The sequence below is a fragment of the Lutra lutra genome, chromosome 8, assembly GCF_902655055.1.
Source record: "Lutra lutra chromosome 8, mLutLut1.2, whole genome shotgun sequence".
NCBI classification, from domain to species: domain Eukaryota; kingdom Metazoa; phylum Chordata; class Mammalia; order Carnivora; family Mustelidae; genus Lutra; species Lutra lutra.
The window spans coordinates 4,838,639-4,851,765 of NC_062285.1; the positions used below are offsets into that span (position 1 = coordinate 4,838,639).

The window sequence follows — 13,127 nt, forward strand, 5'->3', positions numbered from 1 at the left end:
ACTATCTCCATTTTATAAATAAGAATACTGAAGCATAGAGAGCCTAAACTATCTGCTCAGCTGGTAAGTGCCAGAATTGAAACTTGAACTTAGCTAGTCTGTCAATAGAGCTTTCCCAGATTCACTAGGTTTACTTCATTCTCACAAAGTCTTTACTTTATGGCAAAGGTTGACAAAAATTTTGTGTAAAAGGTCAGATGGTAAATATCTTAGGCTTTGTGCAACAATCACCACTGCAAAAACTCAAACTTGCTCTTCAAGTACAACAGCACCCATACTTGATACAAAAACAAATGTGTAATAGAGTCCCAACAAAACTTTATTTTATTTTAAAGATTTTACTCATTTATGACAGAGAGAGATAGAAAGGAGGGAACACACATGGTGGAGCTGAAGAGGGAGAAGCAGGCTCCCCTCTGAGCAGGGAGCCTGATATGGGGCTTGATCCCAGGATACTGGGATCATCACCTGCGCTGAAGTCAGATGCTTAATGACTGAGCCACCCAGGTCCTCCCAAAACTTTATTTTAAAAGGTAGCAAGCTATGGGCATAGTTTGTCAACCTCCACTTTATGGCAGTAATTCTACTCTCTCTCTCTTTTTTAAAGACTATTTATTTATTTATTTATTTATTTGAGAGAGAGAGAGAGAGAGAGACACCGCAAGTAGGCAGAGCAGCAGGCAGAGAGAGAGGGTGGGAAGCAGGCTCCCTGCTGCGCAGAAACCCCAATGTGGGGCTTGATCCCAGGACTCTGAGATCATGACTTGAGCTGATGGCAGAGGCTTAACCCACTGAGCCCCCCAGGCGCCCAGTAATTCTACTCTATAAATGCCCTTAATATTCTCATTTCATCTTTAGCTCTTAAAAGTTTACTCTTTCTTTTGATATTATAGCATGTGCTCTTTTGGCTTGAATGCTTTCATACTGCTGTTGTTAATAAAAATCAGTTTTAGTGCTTTTAAATGGGCTTGATGGACTCTTTGGAGTGACTCCTATTGATGACAAGGGAGTGTCTCATTAAATCTCAACTGCAAAAGAAGCACCTGAAATGCCAATAAGAAAGATCAGTTCCTGACTCTTACCTAGTTAAAAATAAGTACCCCAGAGTTGAGGTCCAGCAGTTGCTTTTCTTTCTCTCATTTTAAAAAAGATTTTATTTATTTATTTATTTTAGAGACAGGGCATGCAAGCAGGGGGAGGAGCAGAGGGAGAGAAACTCCAGCAGACACCATGCTAAGCCCAATGCACGGCTCGATCCCAGAACCCTGAGATCAAGACCTCGCCTGAAACCAAGAGTCAGTTACTTCACTGACAGAGCTACCCAGATGCCCCAGCAGCATTTGCCTTTTCAGTAAGCTCCACAAGTGTGCTGGTTGTGTTCTCTGGGAAGCAGATGCTAAAATTAGTTAGGGTTAGGAGTCTAAAAAGTTTCTTGAAGAGTGTTCCACTATGGGTCCTCTGGGAAGTGGATACCAAGATGGGATAGATGTTCAAGAGATTAGGGAAAACTCCATAAAGGATAAATGGGGTGAGCACAGGGATAGGCAGAGAGAACCTACAGATGTAGCTGTAAGTCTAACAACTGTGAAAAAAGATAAGGAAGGTTTTAATATAAGGATTCTCAGGCAGCAGCTGAGGCCTGAAAAATTCTTAGCCAGGTTGATGGAGAGTCCCTGGGCAAAAGTTACCCACTATAGGAGTCAGGTAGAAATGGGCCAGCACTAGTAACCCTGGTGTGCTCTGTAACAATCTGGGAGTATCCTGAGGGAAACTTGAATGTCATGATGGGGTCCAATGGGTTGGCAGTTGGAGTCCATGAGTCACCTATGCTTCCACAGCAGGTTCTTGAAGGAGATCACTTCTACTGTTACCACAGTCTAACCCTTGCACCACACAGATCCATTTCTCAAAACATAGTTGAGGAGCAGTTCCTCCACTGTTACCGGGGATCTCTCAAGGGGAACTTAGAAAATTATAGGATACACTACAGCTTCTGTCTGTGCAGTTAGTCTCACCTTTTTCCTCCTCCACTGTTCGTTTTTTCTTCCAGTTCATTTTAAAGGTCTCAGTCATTCCTCACTGTCAGCTATCATTTCAATAGGTCACTATGGCTCACTTGGTGATGCGACTCAGACCTTGAACCTTGAGTGTTCTGCATCCATAGTAATCATTTCTATGATTACATTGGAACTGCTGTGTTTGTTCATTCACAGTTATAACAGGGCATGGGAGGACCAAGACACACCCAACTGGCTGGTGGGGTAAAAGGTATTCCTGTGGTTAAAAACAGCCCTGCCTCCTCTTGCTGGTCAGTGCCAATTGCCACTGTCAAGATGGTGACGCTTCTCACCTGCTGCTCTCTGGTTACAAGAGGCCACAATGTCCTGATGGTAGCTCTGGCTTGCAATGTAGAGGGCACATGTTGAATCTCCTAATAAGAGTGGGCCTCTTTGGGGAAAGACAGGGAGATGGCAGAGTAGGAAGACCCTAGTCTGATGAGTACAACTAGATAACTATCAAACAATCCTAAGTACCCCAGAAATCATCCTGAAGACTGGCAGAACAAACTCTGCAAATGGAGAGAAGAGGCCACATCAAAGAAGGTTGGAAGTGTGGAAATGAGGCTTGGGAAAGAAACGGATCCTGGCTGCTGCAGAGGGGAGGGAACCATGATTGCAGAGAAGGGTGAAACAGAGTGGAACACACAGGGGAACGCACAAGGAGAATGTTTCTCCATAGCCATTGGCTTGGAAAATGGCAAAGGCCAAATTTCATAAGGTTTTATAACCAGTGGGGCTTAAAGCCTGGAGTTCTAAAGGTCAGCAAGCTTGGCAGGGCATAGATCCCAGAGGGTACTGGGATGTTCTTGAAGAGAAGGCAGGCAAACAATGCAGGGGCAGACAGTGAGGGAACACCCATCCAAAGAGCTCCCAGGGAACACAGCAGGGAGGGTATTTGCTCTTCTCTGAGCACATACCTGAGAAGCAGCACTCACAGAAAGACCACTCTGGGAACATGGCTGGCACCATTTCCCTCCTCCGCCCCTCGACATAAACACCTGCGGAAGGGAAGCAGCACAGCACTGACACGGGCTGTCTAACCGGCTTATACCAAGCCCCACTCCTGAGTGCTCTGGCGGGACTGTCCCTCTCAAGTCAAGCTTGCCTCAATGCCAGTGTGGCAGACCCCTCCTCTGGAAGAGCAGCACAAACCCCTCCCCACAGCACATCTCCCGGTCAGAGAGTGTTGTAGGCCCTCAGTTCTGGTGGAGGTAGTGACACATCTCATTTCACAAGCACACCAAAGCACACCTAGTTAAAACTCGCCACACTCAGGAAAAGGGCCAAAACACTGCCCACACTAGGTAAGGAGAGAGTCTGCAGAAAACTGGCCTGAAGGACAGAGCAGCCAGAACACAACAGCGGAGTGCTCACAGTACACACTGGAGACATTCCCTGAAGCACCAGACACTGGATACTACATGACCTCTCCTTCAGAAGGCCATTGCTTTCAGAAGCGGGAGACAGAAATGGCCTAACACAGAGAAGACAGAGACAGACAAAATGAAATACAGACGGATGTATCCCAAATGAAAGAACAAAAATAAGGCCATAGCCAGACATCTAAGCAAAACAGATATAAGTATGATTATGAGGATGAAAAGGTAAACAGAGTCAGCTCTCAAAGTGCCTTCTAAAGCATACAAAATAATATTGACTCTTGTTAGGAAAATAGTCATAAGTAATATTAAGCAACTTCTTTCAAAGTCATTTCCAAATGAGAATTATTCTCTTATTCAAAGGAAGAAGATCTAGGGGCATCTGGGTGCCTCAGCTGGTTAAGCATTTGACTCTTGATTTCAGCAGGTCATGATCTCAGGGTTGTGGGATTGAGTCCCACAGCAGGCTCTGTGCTCAGTGGGGAGTCTGCTTGAGATTCTCTCTCTCTCCCTTTCCCTCTGCCCCTCCACCCATCGGACACGCTTTCTTTCTCTAAAATCCTTTTTTTTTCTTTTTTTAAAGATTTTATTTAAGCAGAAGACTGAGCAAGAGAGAAAGCATTAGCGGGGGAGGGACAGAAGGAGAGGGAAAGCAGACTTCCTACTGCGCTGGGAGCCTGATGAAAGGCTCAGTTCCAGGACGGTGGGATCATGACCTGAGCCAAAGGCAGACACTTAACCAACTGAGCCACACAAGTGCCCCCAAAATAAATCTTAGAAAAAAAAATCTAATATTATTCTTTCTGCAAGTAAGTGCTAACTTTCATTGTTTTTACTTTATGATTTTTTTTAGTGCTGCTGGTGTTTTTTTAGTGCTACTGTTCTTAGAGGTTTTGAGCTATGAATAATACAAATGTTAGTTTATACATACATTTATATTTGTGTGTAAATCTATTTATGATACTATTATGTATACCATGTATTATATATGTATATATTCATATTTATATATATTTGTGTGTGTATAGCTTTACATCAGAAAAGTGCCGAATGTGACCAGATTTTCCATTTCCTTTTGACAGTCTGGGACCTGAGAGCAGTGTAAAAAAAAGTTATATACACACTATTTCCTTAATTTCTGTGTGAATTTTTATTATTTCTATCTTACTGTTTAAGGTTTAGTTTGCTCTAATTTTATGAGTCTCTTAAGGTGGGGGTTAGATTATTGATTTGAGATTTTATTTCTTAATATAAGCATTTACAGGTATAAATTTCCCTCTAAGTATTTCTTTAATTGCATCCCACAGGTTTTGGCATCTAGTGTCTTAATTTTCACTCAACCCAAAATATGTCTTTTAATTCCCTTTTGATTTATCCTTAAATCCATTGGCTACTTAGAAGTGTATTAATTTCCACATTTTTATGTTTCCTAATTATTTTTCTGGCTATTGATTGCAAATTTCATTCCACTCTGCTCATGGAAATATATTAAATTTAATAAGGTTTGTTTTATGACCCAATAGTCTATTCCATAGAATGTTCCACATGCACTTGAGAAGAATTTATATGCTGTTGTTGAGTGTTCTACAAAAGTCTGTTAGGTCTAGTTGGCTTGTAATATAGTTCAAGTCTTCTACTGCTGTCTTTATTTACTCTCTCCATTATCAAAAGTGGAGTATTGAGGCCTCCAACTATTATTGTCTATTTCTCCCTTCATTTCCGCAATTTGGGCTTCATGTATTTTATAGTTCTGTTATTAGGTGCATATCTATTTATATTAGATTTTCCTTAGAGGTTGACCCTTTTATCATCATAAAATTTTCTTTAGTTCTAGTAACTTTTTTTTTGTTTTAAAGTATATTATCTTTTTTTAAATAATTTTTTTAAAGATTTTATTTATTTATTTGACAGACAGAAATCACAAATAGGCAGAGAGGCAGGCACAGAGAGAGGGGGAGGCAGGCTCCCTGCCAAAGAGCCCGATGTGGGGCTCGATCCCAGGACCCTGAGATCATGACCTGAGTTGAAGGCAGAGGCTTAACCCACTGAGCCACCCAGGTGCCCCTAAAGTATATTATCTTAATACAGTCATTTCAGCTTTCTTATGGATGCTATCTTCATGATATATCTGAATCCTTTTACTCAATATATTTATATCTTTAAATCCAAGTGTATCTTCTGCAGATCATTGGATCTGCAGTTGGATCATCTATAGTTGGATCATTTTTAATCCATTTTATTGATCTCTGCATTTTGGTTGGATTGTTAAATCCATCCCCATGTTATTTTTGACATAGCTGGACATATGTCTCACATTTTGTGTTTTGTTTTCTATGTTTCATGTCTTATAAGTTCTTCTATTCCTCCTTTAGTGCTTTCATTTGCATTAAGTGAACATTTTCTATTTTATCATTTTTATTTCTTTAATTTTACTTTTTTGTAATGGTTGCTCTAGAGTTTCCCATATACATCTTATTAGAATCAGATCAAAATTATACTAGCTTGGGACGCCTGGGTGGCTCAGTTGGTTAAGCAGCTGCCTTCGGCTCAGGTCATGATCCCAGCGTCCTGGGATCGAGTCCCACATCGGGCTCCTTGCTCATCAGGGAGCCTGCTTCTCCCTCTGCCTCTGCCTGCCATTCTGTCTGCCTGTGCTTGCTCTCTCTCCCTCTCTCTCTCTGACAAATAAATAAATAAAATCTTTAAAAAAAAATTATACTAGCTTAATTCCAATGATGAATAGAAATTCTGCTCCTATATAGCTCTAATCCTTTCTCCCCTCTTTTGTGGTATTATTGTTATTAATGTTAAAGCCCAACAATCTATTATTATAATTATTACTTTACTATCTGTTGTTATTTCTTTTGCCAAATAGAGCTTTGCTCCCACCTACCTTCTTTGTGCTTTTTTTTAGCAGATATAGTGTACATATATTTCTGTATGTTACAAACCCAGTAAATCCAATATTATATACATATTATTTCACAGCTTTTAAAATTAATTAGAATAAAGGAGAAAATATGCACTTATACTTTTTTGTATCATTACATAATTAACTTTACCAGTGTTCTCTGTTTTTTCACATGGATTCATATTACCATCTAGGGTCACTTGGTTTCAACCTGAATAACTTCATTATATTTTTTGTAAGGCAGATCTGCCTACAACATATTTCAGTTTTGTTTATCTGGGACAGTCTTTTATTCACCTTCATTCTGATAGATGTGCTGTATATAAGATTCTTGGTTGACAGTTTTTCCCTTTGAGCACTTTGAATACGTCATCCCAGTCTTCTAGATTCCATTATTTCTGCTAAGTAAGCTTTTAATCTTATTGGGTGTCACTTGTAAGTGGCAAGTTTTTTTTCTATTGCTGGTTTCAAAATTTTGTCTCTTTGACTTTCAGCATTGTCACTATGATGTATATGTTTGCAAAACTCTTTGAATTCATCCCACTTGGAGTCCATTGAGCTTCCTGGATGTGTATATCATTTTTTAAAATAAATTTGGGAGAGTTTTCAGCCATTCTTTCTTCAAATAATTTTTTCTTCTTTCTTTCTCCTGGTCCTCCCATCACACATGTATTGGTGTACTTAATGTTCTCCCAAAGATCTGTGAGGTTTAAAATTTTTCTCCATTCTTTTTTTCTCTGTTTTTTTAGCTTACATAGTGTCTATTGACCTATCTTCAAATTTGCTAATTCTTTCTCCAGTTCAAATATGTTGTTGAGCCCCTCTAGTGTATTTTTATATCAGTATTGTACCTGTCAATTCCACATTCTCCATTTGGCTCTTTTAAGATAGTTTATTTTTATTGATATTCTCTATCTAATGTGACACTGTCATCATATCTATTTCTTTTATCATATTTTCCTTTAGTTTGTTGAACATATTTATAATGGCTACTTGTAGTCTCTGTTAAAGCCAACATTAGTCACTCTCATAGTAGTTTTGTTGCTTGTTTTTTTGTGTGTGTGTCTAGGTCATACTTTCCTATTTCTTTGCACATCTCATAATTTTTGGTTGAAAACTACTATCTTTTAGATAGTAAGTTTCCTCAATTCTGTGTATTGGTCTTTCCTCCTCCCTTTGGGTCTTGTTACTATTATTTGCTTATTTGTCTAGTGACTTGCTGGATTATTTTAGTGATACCTATTTCCCCACACACAAAGTGTGAAGCTTCTGTTAATCCTTCTCGAGGAGGCATAGCTTTGGGTGTGCCAATAGTCATCCTGGTATGACAGTCATATTGGTAAAGCTATCTTCCTCTGAAATAGATATTCTTAATATCTATTTATATATTAACATACTATATATAGTAATCATATTATCGGTATATTAATATATTAATAGTAAAAATTATACTTAAAAACCTTTTTATAAAGAAAAAACAGATCCTGATGACTTCACTAATTAATTCTATTAAACATTTTTGCAAGAAATATTAGCAATTTTAATCAACGTATTTTGGAAATTAAAAGAGGAAGGAATACTTATCAAGTAATTCTGTGAGGCTAGAGTCACCCAATAACAAAACTAAGATATTACAAGAAAAGTAAAATCTATAGACCAATATCCCTCATGAATGTAAATGCCAAAATTCTTAATAAAATATCTGCAAATCATGTCCAGTAATATATAAAGAGAATGATGCATCCTAATTAAATTGGGTTTATCCCAGGAATTCAAGGTTGGCTTAACATTTGAAAATCAATTACTATAATTCACCAAATTAATAGACTAAAAAAGAAAACTATATAATCTCCAACAGAGGCAGACAAAATTCAGCACTTATTTATAATAAAAGCTCTCAAAAGCTAGGAATAAAAGGGAAAATTCTCAACCTAAAGAAGGATACAAAACATCAAAGCCAACATTATGCTTAATGGTCAAAAACTGAATGCCTTTCCTCTAAGATCAGTGATATATAAAGATGTTTGTTCTTATCTCTTCTATTCCTCATTGCATTAGAGGCCTTAATGTAACAAGGATATTACAGATTGGAAACAAAGAAAAGTATTATTATTTGCAGTCAGTATGTAGGTCTTAGAAAATTTAAAAAATATACATATACACACTAATAGCTATCAGATCTAATAAGTGAGTTCAGCAAGTTGCAGGTAAAAAGCTAATATGGAAATATCAATTGTATTTCTATATATCAGCAACAAGCCATTGTAATGTATTTTTAAATGCCATCAAAAATGTAAAGAGATAAATATGACAATGTGCATAACACATGTACATTTTAAGCGTTAAATATTGCCTAGAGAAATTTTAAAAGACTTAAGTAGAGATATCATGTTCATGAATCTGAAGATGGAATATTAAGATGGTAATTCTCCCTAAATTGATCTATATTTTCAACACAAGCCCAAACCAAACTGTAGCATTTTTTTAGACAGAAAATAAATTAATTCTAAAATTTATGTGAAAATTCAGAAGACTTAGAATATCCAAAACATATATGAAAAAGAAAAAACTTGGAGGTCATGCAAATTGAAGCCATACCACACCCTCCAGAGTAACTAAAAGTGTTGCCAAAAATGTAGGGCAACTAGACTCCTCATATGTTGCTTGTGGGAATGTAACTTGGTAAAACCAATTTGCAAAAATTTGATATTATCTACTGAAGTTGAACTTAGGTCTTTTTTATTGCCACAATAATGCTGCATAATTAACCACCTCAAATTCAGTGGCTTAGGACAACAGCATTAATTCTCATGCTCATCAATCTTCAGGAGGTCTAACATTCTGTAAATCTAAGGTGGGTTTATGCCACAGGTTGGATCCACATCTGCTCCACGTTTGTTCCGTAGGTCCAGACTTAAGGGTCATAGCTATTTGAGACACGGTCTCCTTGTGTACATAACTGGAACTCAAGAGTTAAATGAACTACATATGAATACTTAAGATTACTGCTCCTATCATGTCTGCTAATATTCTATCAGCCAAAAATATTCACATGGCCAAGAGCAGTATCAAAGGAGTAGAGAAGTAAATTTGGTCAACAGCAGAAGGGGGAGAGAATGAATACTTGCTGAAACAATTCCAAATTATCATGTGCAGTGTGGTATACACCCAACAGAAATGATGCACATGTGTACTGTTTGAGTAGAATTTTCATAGTAGCCAAGAACTGGCAACAATCCAAATGTCTATCAACAGTACAATGGACAGGTGCCTGGCTGGCTCAGTTCGTAGAGCATGCAACTCTTTTTTTTTTTTTTTTAAGATTTTATTTATTTGACCCAGAGAGAGAGATCACAAGGAGGCAGAGCAGCAGGCAGAGAGAGAGAGGGGGAAGCAGGCTCCCTGCTGAGCAGAGACCCCCCCCCCCACCAACGTGGGGCTTGATCCCAGGACCCTGAGATTACGACCTGAACTGAAGGCAGAGGCTTAACTCACTGAGCCATCCAGGCACCCCATCTTTTTTTTTTTTTTTAAGATTTTATTTATTCATTTGTGGGGGGAGGGGCAAAGGGAGAGAGAGAAAGAGACTCTCTGCTGAGCATGGAGCCCAACACAGGGCTTGATCTCAGGACCCTGGGACTGACCTGAGCCAAAGGCAGACAAGACACTTACCCAATTGAGCCACCCAGGCACCTTGATCACGCAACTCTTAATCTCAGGGTCATGAGTTCAAGACCCATGTTGGGCATGGTACCTACATCAAAAAATAAATAAGTAAATAAAAACAAAACAAAACACCCACAGTAAAATGGATAAAGAAAATGTGGGGGCACCTGGATGGCTCACTGGGTTAAAGCCTCTGCCTTCAGTTCAGGTCATGATCCCAGGATCCTGGGATGAAGCCCGGAGTTGGACTCTCTGCTCAGCAGGGAGCCTGCTTCCCTTCCTCTCTCTTGCCTGCCTCTCTGCCTACTTGTGATCTCTGTCAAATAAATAAATAAAATCTTAAAAAAAAAAAAGAAAATGTGCTACAGCTACATCTACATATATAGGAACAAAAACAAAAGAATAAGTACCTGTGAAAACATGTCTTACTAACAATGTTTCTCCAAAGAAACTAGGCACAACATATTCAATTTATATGAAGTTCAAATCACAGGCAAAACTAAATTTCGAAGTTTAGGTATGTATGTTTAGGCAACAAACGTAATATGAAAGGTAAGGTAGAGATTACCATGGAAGTTAGATTTGTGGTTAGGTATCATGGTAGGGATGATTGGAGTTGACACAAGATGGAACTTCTGGAGTTTTGGCAATGTCCTATTTTTTGACCATGGTGGTCATTTCACGAATATTTGCTTTGTGATAAATCAGGGAGTTGTACATTTTGGTTTTGTGTACTTATTAGTTGTATTGTTTAGTTTCTACACCCAACCCTCTTCATTTTTTGAACACACCCTTGTTTCACTTCTAGTGACTCTGCACTTGCACTTTGCACAAGCTTTGCTTGGAAAGCTCTTCCTCCACATCTTCCGAGGACTGGTTTGGTCTGCTTTTACTCCTGAGGTTTGACTTCAAATGTCTGGTATGCAGTGAGATCTGGCAGCTCTGTCTCTTCCGCTCCTGGCCTCCAGCCTCCAACCCCATTCTCCAGCATTTTCAGCTTGCTTTCACAGGTGTACTGTTAAATGAAATCCTATTTTTGTTGTGGTGGTGGTTTACTTGTTAATTGTTGTTACCTACTTCTAGAGTAAGTTCTGTTATGTGCCGGGTGCTTGTCTGGCTTGTTCACAACTGTAATCCTAGTGCTTACTTGGTAGCTGGCCAGAGTAAACAGTAAAGGCTGCTACTGAATTAATAAACCCCTATCTCCAGCATGTAGTATATGCCTGGTTCATGGAAGTGTCTGCAGTACTTACTCTCTCTCATTTGTAGAATTAATGCCATATGTGGTCCCTTAGCGCTCTGCACGGATAATAAACTTCTAGAGTTGTTTTCCTATAGGGAATGAGCACTTAAACATTTCATGTGTGAAAATGTTAAGAAACCAAATTCAAAATGGAGTCAAGAAGCAGCGAAGGGTGCTCAGTAAGCACCACTCTTGGAAGCTAGCTTACCCCACCAGGACGATTTTCTCCTTGCCGGCAACAACCCAGCCAATGAGAAAGTGCCACAACTTAGCCAATGAGAAGCCACCACAACCCTAAACTCTGGCTCTCCTCCAATCAACTGTCACAACAACCTCTCCTAACGTCCCCCTTTTTTCTTTGGGTTCGCCTGTGGCTCAATATACTCTGCATATCCGGGACTACAGTTCCTCTGTTTTTAAGCAAGTCTGGTAACATTACCGACATTTCTTTTTTTTTTTTTAATTTAATATTTTTTTCAGAGTTCCAAGATTCATTGTTTATGCACCACACCCAGTGCTCCACGCAACAGGTGCCCACCTTAATACCCACCTCCAGGCTCACCCAGCCCTCCACTCCTCTTCACTCCAAAACCCTCAGTTTGTTTCTGAGTCCGCAGCCCCTCGTGGTTCGTCTCCCCCTCGATTTCCCCCAACTCACTTTTCCTTTCCTTCTCCTAATGTCCTCCGTGTTATTCCTTGTGCTCCACAAGTAAGTGAAACTATATAATTGACTTTCGTTGCTTGATTTACTTCAGCATAATCTCTAGTCCCATCTATTTTTAAGGTTAACGCTCTTTCAAGGTTATTCTTGAATTACTAAATTAAAAGATTCTACTAATGTCACTTTGGGTCAAGACAATGCTCATCACTGCACCCTTAGGAGACAAAATAGGGGCCAAACACCACAGCCCCCAGGGAACCAGCTGCTGGAACCCACGCAAACTCGTCATGGCGACTACAGGTTTTCTCCTCTACGTCTTCCGCCTCCCGCCACGCACCAACTCCTGGAGACACCAGGCCCTGCTTCGTCCCGCCCTCAGCTCAGACTCGGTCCTCCAATCCCAGGGCAAGCTGCAGCCTCGCGCCTGCGCACCGGAGAGAGGCGAGCGCCGCGTGGACGCCGGCGGCAGTCCGCGCCTGCGCATTGGCTTCTCCTCAGTGATTGGCTCCCGCCGTTCGCCATGGTTTAGTTTTCACTTTCTCTTTTTTTTCCCTCCCCCTCTCCCCCCACTCCTTTTCCCGAGGCCAGAGGTTTCACTTCCGGTTTTCTGCAGCTGTGTCTCGGATAATCGGCATGTTCTCTCAGGCGGCGGCGCGTCTCGGGGAGCGTTCCTTCCCAGGACCGTGCGGGAGAAGAACGACGTCTGGCTGACGAGCGCGGTGGTTCCTGCGGGCTGGGAGCCTGGGCGCCAGGCCCGCGTACCCCGCGCCGGCGTCTCGGGGCAGCCAGGCGTTCCCGGGGCCGCGCTGCCGGCGCTGCCGTCTCTGGGGCTGAGGGGAAGCCCGGGCTGCGACGTGGAGGGTCCTGCGCGCCCCTGAAGCGCCGGTGTAGACGCGCCGAGACTCTCCCGCGGGCGGAGAGTCGCTCCGGGTCGGGGAGCAGGCGGAGCGCGGCCGGTGCCTGCTGGAGCGCGGACGCGCCTGTCACGTTTGGCCGCGGGGGACCGAGCGGGGAAGTGCACGCGTGGAGACGCGGACGCCGGGAGCATGGGGAAGACACTGTGCAGCGACGTCAGATCCTCGGGGGCGGCGGCCGCGCGGGGGGCAGGTAAGCCTTCGCCGCCGGGGCCGCTGCTGCTGGTGCACGCGGGGGGGGGGGGCCGCAGCGGCTCCCACCTGCAGAGCGCCGTGCTCCGCTAGCCGCGTGG

General features: G+C 41.4%; 1 protein-coding gene across 1 annotated transcript in view; it reads left to right on the forward strand.

Annotated features, from left to right (window-relative positions):
- The first annotated feature begins 12,920 nt into the window (after positions 1-12,920).
- TASOR2 (transcription activation suppressor family member 2) overlaps positions 12,921-13,127 on the forward strand; it is a 78,888-nt gene continuing 78,681 nt past the window's right edge. The window contains exon 1 of the mRNA XM_047741110.1: positions 12,921-13,027. The gene's annotated coding sequence lies outside the window, so the exon portion shown is untranslated. The remainder of the gene's footprint in view (positions 13,028-13,127) is intronic.